This window comes from Coptis chinensis, chromosome 9, assembly GCF_015680905.1.
Source record: "Coptis chinensis isolate HL-2020 chromosome 9, ASM1568090v1, whole genome shotgun sequence".
NCBI lineage: Eukaryota > Viridiplantae > Streptophyta > Magnoliopsida > Ranunculales > Ranunculaceae > Coptis > Coptis chinensis.
The window spans coordinates 20,767,821-20,777,958 of NC_141464.1; positions in this window are offsets into that span (position 1 = coordinate 20,767,821).

Below are 10,138 nucleotides of genomic sequence, written 5' to 3' on the forward strand. Positions count from 1 at the left end.
CTCGGTCAACTGGAATATGTATTATCCATATAGGAGATCTTCCAATTGAGAAGATCCGTCGACTTGAGACGAAGAGAAAGGTCTATCTATTTTATTTAGTTATTCAGTTAAACCAATGTTTCGTTATGGGAGTAGATAGCAACCACCATTTCATTGGACATGCGTATTTTTTATTTTCCAATGGATTTACGTGTTTTATTAATGGAATTTTTTGATGTAGTGAGTAATAGGCTCCGGTTGTTCGCCGTTCAAGAATTCTTGTTTAGGCAGTTCATATCATCCATACATAGTGTTTTGATCTAAGATTTAAATTCTTCCATATTTCAGCAGTAGCATATTGTTCCATGGAGCTAAGGTCCAAAATATGGAAGAAACAAGTGTTTCCACGACTGTACCACCCAGTCAATTTTGTTCCACTTAATCCCTCTTTCATAGCCACATATCTTTATGGCTAAGGAATGGGAAATCTTTCTCCTGTTACATGAATCAAATGTTTCATTTCATCCTCTCAACAATGTCTTTGTCATTTGATCCAATAACGTTCCGTTAGATAGGAACAGATTTGATATATACTGATAACTCTCGGATGGAGTATTAGAACGGAAAGATCCATTAGATAATGAACTATTGGTTTTAAGCCATCTCTGGTGATGAATCAACAATTCGAAGTGCTTTTCTTGCGTATTCTTGATGAACCAGCGTTTATATATAGATGTAGGAGAATTTGTTTGGGAAGTAAGAAGCCCTTTTGACATCTCTTGATCTGCAAAAAGAATTCTCGACGCGAAAACACGAGAGACAAAAGGCTGATCTTTGAATAAAAAAAAGAGAATGGATTTGCGGGGGTCCCAAATGAATTGGCTTATTCAAAAAAAAGCCTTGTTCTTTGGAAGATCTATCTAGGTCCGGCAATGCTTGCATGGTTCCACTTTGCAAGAACTCCGAATCATTCTCTTGAAGCTCATCCTCTTTATGATAAATGATCCGCTTGCCCCGAAATGACCTGGCCCAATAGGGAAATCCCAATTCATTAGGCCTTTCGATACAATCAAATAGATTGCCACAAGGGTGCCATATTTTAGGAGCCCAAACTATGTGATTGAATAAATCCGGAACAATAGCTATGAATAGTCATCAACTTCCCAGAAAGGGTAGAAGAATGGGACCCATTTTGGGACATACAATGCATTACAGATGTATGATCATTACGCTTCAACCGGGTTATTCTATTCCACCTCTTAGAAAGAAAAGAACTTAAATCAAAATACTTAATAACACGGCGATACATTTATACAAAACTTCTACCTCGAGCACACGCAATGGATCCGTCCGGGCAAATCAAGTGAAATCCAATCCACGAAATAATTTGATCTATGGACAATGTCGTTGTGGTAAAGGTCGTAATGCCAGAGGAATCATTACCGCAAGGCATAGAGGGGGAGGTCATAAGCGTTTATACTGTAAAATCGATTTTTGACGGAATGAAAAAGACATATATGGTAGAATCGTAACCATAGAATATGACCCTAATCGAAATGCATATATTTGTCTCATACACTATGGGGATGGTGAGAAGAGATATATTTTACATCCCAGAGGGGCTATAATTGGAGATACCATTGTTTCTGGTACATAAGTTCCTATCTCAATGGGAAATGCCCTACCTTTGAGTGCGGTTTGAACTATTGATTCACGTAATTGGAAGTAACCAATTAGGTTTACTGGGAAACCTAGATATGTCTCCTACGTTACCCATAATATGTGGAAGTATCGACGTAATTTCATAGAGTCATTCGGTCTGAATGCTACATGAAGAACATAAGCCAGATGAAGGAACGGGGAGACCTAGGATGTAGAAGATCATAACATGAGTGATTCAACAGATTTGGATTCCTATATATCCACTCATGTGGTATAGAAATTACCCCCCAAGATGTGCGTACACGACCCTTGGGGTGAAGGCGTCGTGGTGGGGTTGACAAAGTGTTTAGTGTCTTGCGTGTCAACCCACCATTCGAGCTTTTCCTTACGGTTACAAGTTTGATCTAACTAAGACCCACAAGTCAGGTCGAAATGTTGGCAAAGCCAATAAATTACAATTGGTTGCCTTCGTGGGCTTAAACTATGAAAGCGGTAAACACGAAAATTTAACTACGTTTAACTTAATTAACTATTCACTTAATTAAACAAAATACGCAAAAGTTTGGAAAGTGTTCATCAAAGATTGAAACTTCAGCCCCCAAGTTGGGTTGTGATGTGCGTGCGTGGTACTACTCTTTCGTGCCTCGCACATCCAACTGGTCCAAGTTGGTTGAATCACCAACTCTTGGTATAAGTAAACTTAAACCACAAGACTAGACTTCCAAAGCTTAAACTATTTTGTATTTATCCTAATTAATTTTTTGTGTGTTTTGACTTAACTATATGATATTATCTTAATCTAATCATGCATAAACAACAATTAATGAAAACTAAAACCTAAACATGCTACTAAACTAATTTTAATGTTTAACCTTGCTGATGTATTACTAATTTATTTTAATTAATAAAAACTTTTAATTTTTAAATTGATTTTTTAATTGAATTTTTGGTTTTTGAAAACTTAAAACCTTGCAAATCAATCTACTTTTTATCTACTAACAGTTAAATTAAAAAGACCTAGGGGAATTAGAGTGGACTTACACACGAAGAGTGGACTTTGACAGTTGACTTGACTGTTGACATCGACTTTCTGACACTTTTACTCCTAAGCTAGAATCTTTCCAAGCAGCATAAATAGCCATCCTTTTTGTGCTAAAATGCACGTATTAGGAATATGCGTCATGAATGGCATGTATTCTGCAAACGGTAGCAAAAGCTATAAGTTGTCTGTTCATTAAGCATAAGAAGGGCATATTTGAAGTATTGTAAAGGTAATAAAACACACATTTGGGGACTGATCAAGTACTAGACCAAACAATCAAATTAAAATCAATCAACTAGAGCCTAAAGTAGTCACGCTCTTCTAGAAAAGGACAAAAATATAGCCACGAGGATTTAGAGTAATCAGTTACCAAATTCCGGTGGACCAACTACTTTCCTCACTCCCCTCTCCCAGATTCATTTTGAGTGAGATTCTTGGTAGCACACAATTTGGTGAAGTGATTGCTTACTCTTCTGAGCCGTGTAGTAGATCCATCCTTGTCTCGCGCCCAATTGTTGCTTTGAACAGGGCATAGTAATTTATAAACAAATCAAAGATTTTAAAAACTCCAACTTGCGAAAATGAATTTCGATTGCTTAAGCATACATTGCATCGTTTGTGCATATTAGGATAGTTTTGCTATCTTGCTAAAAGTTCTTGATACTGCGTTCAGGCACTACAAGATTTAGCGAGAATAAAATTCACTCATGTTGGATAGCACGTCATCCTAGATAATCTCCGATTTCTCGTCCCCCACCTACTAAGATGGCTGATGAAGTCGTGCACGTTGAAAAGCCTCTCTCCAACTTCTACACGCCGTTGCAAGATGGACCTCCATCTTGTATACAACTCACACTTTTCACGAGCGACTTTCGTATTCCACCAAACGTATTCAATCTTCTACCCATCTTTCACGGGTTTGAACACGAGTTACCGTACGAACATCTACGCCAGATATATGAAGTACATAATAGTTTCCACCATCCGAGAGTCACCGACGATCAAGTGAAGCTATGAGTGTTTCCTTTCACTCTAGCTGGTAAAATTCACGCATTACTTCTTTCTCAGAAGCCCGATTCCTTCGATACATGGGAAAATGTTGTGTTCTCCTTCATGAAGAAGTACTTTCCACCGAAGAAAACAGAAGAGATAAGAAGTAAGATACAGTTCTTCATACAGAGTCCGAGTAAGAAATTTTCCAAAGCATGGGATAAATTCTCTAACCTAATCCATTCATGTTCTCACCATAAACAAGAAAAATCCATTCTTGTCCAATGTTTCTTCAAAGTTCTTCTCCAAGAACACAAAATAACCCTCGACATCATGAGTAATGGTGATTTTTTGGATAGAGGTGCAACTGAAACTTTAACTTTTCTTGGAAACCAAGCTGAATAGAGTACCTATTGGGGCGATATAAATAATTCCAGAACAACCTAACCTAGTACATTTAAGGTGATAAGCATCCAAAACTGTAGTTTTAAACCCTTAATAGTATTATATTTAGGCCAATTATATTTATAATAAATAAGAGTTAGTATTGTTTATGTGTTTTTGTGTATTTAAGGTCTTGAAGCTGTTTATGTGCTTAAAGACACCATTTTGCATGGAAAACGAGTCAAGATGATTGCTAGAAGAGTTCAATGTTTAAAGCCCAAGAATCAAGAAGAAAAACATTTTCAAGCCCAGTCAAAGCTGGGATGTCAAAGTCAATTCAAGTATAAAAATGACAAAAAACCATCAAACCTTCAAAAGGGCGTATCTTTGGACTTGGACCTCGGAATTGGGCCTACTTTAATTTTGTCAAAAAGACTATGTCGGAACAAGATTTCCAATGGGCTCTTTTAGACTTAACCTAACGGACTTTGAGATCACATTAGAGGCCCAAGTCTAACCTCCAGACCTATGCACGAAAATAGAACCCTAATCCTCTCATATATAAAGAGGATTAAGACAAAACTTAAGTACTCTCTTGAAGTAGATGTAGTGTGAGTATTTCAAAGTTGTTGATGTGGTTCACCATAACTTGTTTGAAGCTTGAATGATGAGAGTTTTTGAATAAAGGAAGGTAGTTTTCTTTAGTTTAGGATTGTATTGGTTAACTAGTTTATGAAGAACATTGAAAAAGATTAAGTTGTTTAAGTGATTGAAAGAACATAAACTTGAAGGGAATGAATTGAAAGGATTGATTGAAAAAAAGAACAACAAATAAGAAATGATTGATTGATTGAAGAACATAAAGTAAATAACAAGATTGAAAATAAAGAACAATAAAGTAAACGATTGGAATGAAAAAAAGACTAGAAATTAAATCGTACATGACATTATAATAACTCTAGGTGGATTCTCTCTCCCTAACTTTTAGTTCTTCTACCTCTACTTTATGTAAATGACTGATTTGCCATTCTCCATTACATTTGAGACATCTCACTCTTTGCTTTATGCTTTTGCTTTTTCCTTTTGTTTTTTGATTTTTTCTTGATCAAGATAGGTTTTAGAGAAAGCCTTCTTTTGTATTAAGGACATCTATCTCTGGTCTTTAGAGTTGAGGAATTGACTTTCAGCTCATTGGTTCTGAGTCCTTAACCTTTGACCTTTGATTTTGACTTTGACTTAGACTTAGACTTTTTCATTGCAGCTTTGAGTCTTCATAATAAGCGTAATTAAGGCTCCTTTTAGTACTAAGACGCAGCTTTTATGATAAGTGGTCTGAATTTATCTGTAACTTGAAAAAGGCAATAAAAGCTATGAGTTGTCTTTTCATTATACGAAAGAATGGCTGTAATGCAGTAATGTAAGGGTAATAAAACGCACATTTAGGAGAAGATCACCACCCCAAATAACATCCTACTTGTCCTCAAGCAAGAATGAGAGAAAAACTAAGATCATAAATGAGTGATTTATTTAATTATAAGTTATACTAATCTCGTTTGGCGGAGTGCAATTACATTAACTATATGCAACAAAGCCTTAAACCACTAGGAATTCCCTAGTGGACGAGCTTTAAGTCTCGTGAAAGTTTTCCAGTAAAGGTACTCACAAACTTCTTCTATCTAGTACAGAGGGTCTTGTTTCCTTATTTATTCGCATAAGTCTATACATCTCATTAGCGGGGAGTAAGGGCGAGCTCTTTTGAACTTAGACTAGCATATATACAGTATTTTAATCATCTAAAGATAAATGTGCAAAACATGAGCAATGAAATGCAAAATCAGAATTATTTCCGAGACTTTTGGAGAGAGTCCTTAAGGTGGGTTCTCACAGGGGTGTGTTGCAATCACAACTCTCTAATAGATTCACTTAAGTTTCATTCTCTCAAGTGTAGCGAGCACTTATATTCCTCACATACTCAAATGACGTCCAAAGAAACTGGGGTCGATTGATCACACTTGCCATTTACTATCATGCCATCCTATTCCTAGTTGAGCTAGATGTCTTTTATTAGGAGTTACGGGGATAGGGTGATGGTTTAGAAAGAAAAGGAAAGGAGAGACAAAAATCTGATAAGCTGAGAAACTGGGTCTTCAATATACTTGTAACAAGAGAAGAACCTTGTTTTGTTCTTTGCTTCCGAATTGCGATTAATTCTTTTAGCATTTTGGGTTTGTGACTCCATATGATTTTGAATTTTAGGAGTTCTAACTTTGCTTTTGTTTCTTTTTGGTTTTGTTTCTGACATCGTCTCCTTTTTTATTTTGAACTTTTGGGAGATTTGATTTTGGACTCCTTTGATTTTTTTGGAGTTTTGGTTTTTGATGGGTCTTTCTTTTCTTTTCTTTTTGAAGCAACTAAGTGATCTGTTTTTGTACAAGGTCTTCTCTTCTCTTTTTTTGATATCCATCCAATTCTCAACTCGTCAGCTAGGTAAGCTTTTTATTGTGTGTAGTATCGTGTTAGGAATTTATGGCTAAGAATAAAAAAACTTTTAGAAAATGGTGAAGGCTCAAAAGGGGTAACTAGAAGAAAAACTATATTTTTGGGGTTTTAACATTTATTTGGCTGTATCGATCCAAAAAGGGCCTAAATTCTCTCTTAGGAAATGGCGTGGTGATCAAGCAAGTGGACGTGTGGTCTTTCTATCCGGACATCCTTTGTGTCATCACTAAATAATCATTCAGATGAGGCTATTGGCTAGATTCTCACAGGATATAGAACTTAATTGTTCTAACCTTGGTCTCGGAAAGTCACTGCTGTATACAAACAAATGCTGATGCATGCCATTTATAAAAAGATGCAAAAACTATTATACGTATATTAGTCTAAGTTCGAAGAACAAGTCCTTACTCTATTGTTATAATGTGACTTCTAAGCTTTTTATTCATCATAGAAAAAGGAAACAAGACTTTTTAATACTAAAAAGAAAAATATTTTTGGTCTTTTTCAAATTTTTTTTAGAAAGGAAGAAATATACTATTATATCTACAATAAAAAAATGCTTAGTTTTTGCAAAATATTACTATACCACGCCCAAATAGAAATACGTTTTGTCCTCAAAGTATGAAGAGATAAGAAAAGAGATTACCATAGAAACATGAGCAAAAATGGCGATACATATGTATTCTGTTCTTCATGATGAAAATACGCCACCCCCAAATAAGTTTGGGGCGTGGGTTGTTTGATATAGTACGAGAAATACATGGTTTATTGTACTAGGGATAATTATTCTACTATGATTTTTTATTTTTTTATTTTTTTTTTATTTTGGGTTTTTGTATATTTGAAAACATATGAAATGCATGAAAGAAAAATGGAAAATTTTGGCATGATGTATTTGTATTACCTTCTACTCATATACCAAATTCCACAAGAAAACAAATAAAACAAGTAGACAATATTAAAATTACACTACTACTTATAATAAGTGCGAAAAGAAAATAAACATTAGACTATAAACATAAACTATAAACTATCTATATGGACACTAGGGAGCTGCCTAGCCAGAATCCATGCTTGAGTCACGACGTCAAGAAGATCCTTCTCCTTGATGATGTCGGGTCCTAGCGTGTCTATCACTACGCAGGAGCGCATCTCTAATGCTCTGCAGTGTTCTAGTGACACTGTGCTGAAAACGTCGTTGCTCCTGCTGGAAAGTCTACTGCTCCTCTCTAAGGTTCTGCTGTGCCGCTAAAATGACTCCTTGGGTTTGCCTAAGTTGGTGGATGTGCTGGTGCAAAATCCTCTGGCCTCTATGGAGGAAGTGAATTCCGTCCATGGGCTGAGTGAACTATCGAGTGGCACCTTCAGTGAAGTAGTCCACTTGCTCGGTAGGGCGTGCTGGGCGGCAGGTGGATAATAGAATTTTTGGACGCAGTGGGCATAGATAGGACCTGTGGTAATGTCCTTTACCTCCACTAGGGCATATGTAGCATTGAACCGCCAGTGCTGCATGATCCTAGTGACCAGCACTGGTAGAGGAGCGGTTGACTTCTTAGGTTTGTAGAGCTGCTCCTAAACGATGGAGACGATGCAGAAGCTATTCTTCTGCTCTTGAAGAATCCATAAAATATGGAGCATCGCCTTACCTACATCAGAAGGTTTGACAGAGCCTAGCAAGTTGTAGGCTGTCCACTGAGATACTGCCAATTGATTTCTTCGCAGTGAACTCTAAAACGAGCAGTGTGACTTGGGGTTTTTCACCCCTCGAGAAGAGTGTCAGCCATCATCATATCGATGGTGTTGTGGTCTGGGGACTGTTTCGTCTGAGCATAGACTTTCAGAGGAATCCCCAGAACCTCACTCACCACCTCCTTAGTGAGCTCAAGCGTGCGACCATCCTTGACAACCATGATGCGGTCATCCTCCCTTTTAAGCTTATGATTATAAAGCGAAAGAGTAAGAGAGGGAAAATAATTTGCACCTTCCAACAAAACCAAGGGTTCCCATCCTCCTCTTCTAATCTCAGCCTTGAAGTGCACTTCAAATAGATTGGAATTGAAAAGGTTTTGAAAATTTTGCTCCGGCACGATTTTTAGAAGTCTCGCCATTTAAAATAGGGACTGATGAAATTGGGGTTTTTAGTTGGAATGGGTGTTGAAAATGGAGCAGGCTGTAAAAAATTTGGGTAGTGGTGTGTATGGGTGAGCGGGCGGTCACGAGCTGAAGGGGGGCGGTTGTGAGTTGACTTGGGCATCTAGGGTTTGTAAATGTTTGAGGAAGATGATGGGCGATTGCGTGGGTTAAATAGGTTTGATGGCACGTGCCTTTTAAGTTAAAACGAAATTTTGGCCCAAGCCCAAATAAAATTAGGTAATTCCGATCTTGTCCTAAGTGCCTTACCAACTTCAAGAGCCGATCCGCGCTTCGTTAGTTGTCTGATCTTGACCCGTGAGGTACCAAAACAATTAGCATCGAAAATTCTACACAACGATATAGAGTACACTTACATCCAACGGTGGATAAAACACATATGAGGGAAAGAAATGAAAAAGAACTATTGGGAAATATGTACAAACAAAAAAAGGAAAATTTTAATTAATTTTTTTGGGTTTTGAATAATTACTGAAATATTAAAAAGGTGGGTCGTTTTAAGTCAAATTCCCAAGACTTAGATGTTTTTGAAAACTTGAGTCAATCCTAACCATATGGCTGGATTACTATCCTCAGTTGTGCTTGATGAGCAGGTGGCTGGCATATGAAAACCTTGAAAACTGAATTTTCACTATGAGGTTGAAGACCGAGGCAAGTTGGTGTTTGACAATTTGAGCACCAGCCTTCTCTCATAGCTTGTCTCTTTCGTGCGTATGAATTTTTACCTAAACTAAGAATGATTTTTGGTATATGTGTACATATCTTTAACTACAGTTCTCTAGGAAGTACTTGCACATGATCATTGAAACTTATCCATCTAGTCTTGAAAATTTTTAGAAGAAAGGGAAATTTTTTGAAAATTTTGTACAAGTTTAAGTTTTTTAACGTCAGATTCTCGAGACAAATAGAGAGGTGGAGGCAAAAAATAGAATTAAACAAAGAATAATATCACTTTGGGTTACTCTATTTGTTTAATTCTCGTTTGGAGACGTTTTTTTTTTTTTTTTAGTTGGTTTTCTCAAGCAAAAGATATCTTTAACCATATAGAGGTTTTGACAAGAAGATAAAATTATATGTGAATCCGATATCATTTTGGTTACTCCGGGGCGTATAATTTTCATTTTTATATCCTGTAGTTTTGAAAACTATGGAGAGATGTTTTAAGATACTCATACTCAAAAGCTGTAACACACGACTTTAATTCTTGAAAACAAACCATAACTATTGATGTATCAAGAATCTAGCATTAATAGAACGGAGAAAACAAACATTTATGAAAGGGTGAGAGAAGGGTTTTTGTTTTTGGCTTTTTGGGTTTTTTTTTCCCTAAATTACTTAAAACAATAATAGAAAAAGAGAAAACAACTAAGTAAAATCACTATGAGGAGAGTGATCCACCCAATAGAAGGAAAATATTTTTGAATTTAGGTG